Source organism: Callorhinus ursinus, unplaced genomic scaffold (genome assembly GCF_003265705.2).
Source record: "Callorhinus ursinus isolate GAN/ISIS: 27379988/994484 unplaced genomic scaffold, GSC_fseal_2.0 scaffold1, whole genome shotgun sequence".
NCBI lineage: Eukaryota > Metazoa > Chordata > Mammalia > Carnivora > Otariidae > Callorhinus > Callorhinus ursinus.
Window position 1 is genome coordinate 64,379,985 of NW_027397063.1, and position 1,700 is coordinate 64,381,684.

The window sequence follows — 1,700 nt, forward strand, 5'->3', positions numbered from 1 at the left end:
CGCTGAGGAGAAGTGCGAGGGCACCAAGCTTCTCTTGAGGGTGCAAGACCAGCCCAGAAGCCATCCCACAATGGGGGGGGGACCCTGGATGCCATGGAAGGTGCCCTGGTTCCAGAGAAGAGCTTGAACCAAGTGACCTTTGGGATCTGCATGCCCTGGGTTCTGCCCGCTCAGGCCCCCATCTTTGTGACTTCCTGGAGAGCCACTTCCTAGACGAGGAGGTGCAAGTCAGCAAGAAGATGGGCGACCACCTGACTAGGAACCTCTGGAGCCCAGCAGTCTTTGAGGGGCCCCCCTAGTGTCTCCCTGGTCCCAGGGCTCGTGCCTGAGCATCTCTCTGCGGCCACTAGGCAGCTTTTTAATCACCCTGGAGCCCTCTCCCAAGCCCTGGATCAAATGGACCACGATAAAGCTTTTTGCTGCAAAAACAAAACAAAACAAAACAAAACAAAAACAAAAAGCACACAAATGAGTCTTTAATTTCGGGGTTTTTATTTTGAAGCTTGCTCTCCTCTGCAAGGCATTAATAACCAATTCCACAATTACCTTGTTATGTAGAGTTTTAAGGAAAATATCTGTCCGATTCTGCAAGATTCTATTTTTTTTAAAGATTTTATTTATTTATTTGAGAGAGAGAGAGTGCACAAGCAGGGGGGAGGGGCAGAGGGAGAGGGAGAAGCTGACTCCCCACTGAGCAGGGAGCCTGACATGGGCTCAATCCCAGGACCCCAGGATCATGACTTGAGCTGAAGGTAGACACTTAAACAACTGAGCCACCCAGGCGCCCCTCTGCAAGATTCTATTTGTATAAAAATAATCATGGGGTCCTAATTATGGAACAGAACACAAGAAAGCATAACTTTGCGTGTTCAAGGGTATTTGTTCTTCACGAATCTGGGGTGTGGAAAGCCTTCCTTTACATTTTGTATCCCTTCCCTGAGCCCATATATCTATTGGGCATTCACTAAAATGAAGAAATGCCTTCAGCACTTTCCCACTTAATTTTTACTCCTCAACTCATATATGGCAGTTGCTTCTGAAACTAATTTGACATTGCTTTTGCCCTTTCCTGGCCCTGTTAAGGAATGGTATTCCTGTTATACATTTTGATGCCATAAGGACAGGTTTTATGGCTAAGGGGATAAAGCTGTTAGAAGAGAAACTAGGTAGCAGGAAACAAGACATTTTGGGTGGTGGTGTTTGTCGACCCCAGTTTTTCTCTAGGCTGGAGTTTTCTGTAAGCTGGATTTACAAAGATCGTGTCTCACATTGGTGACTAAACAAGTGAAATGAGTCTAGCATGAACACCGATCACATCTGTGAATAACAAAATAGTAAGTTACAAATAGTATTCCTTAAATAACATTGCTCTCATTGAGTGCTACTTGTAATTTTAAGGGACAAAAGTGCATAGAACTCTGCTTGCCGCAAAGGCAGATTACAACTGGAAATGTATCCAGACATAGAATAGCTACAGTAAAGCCTTATTATTAATTTAGGCTACAATTATTTACTTGGGTTGCAATCATAGCTCTTTTTCTTACTATAAGGAAAGATTTATACAGTTCACCCTTGAACAATGCAGGAGTTGTAGCACCGATCTCCCCCATCTTCAAATCTGCATATAAATTTTGACCCCCAAAAGTTTACCTACTAATAGCTTAGTGCTGATCGGAAACCTCAGTGATAACATAAACAGT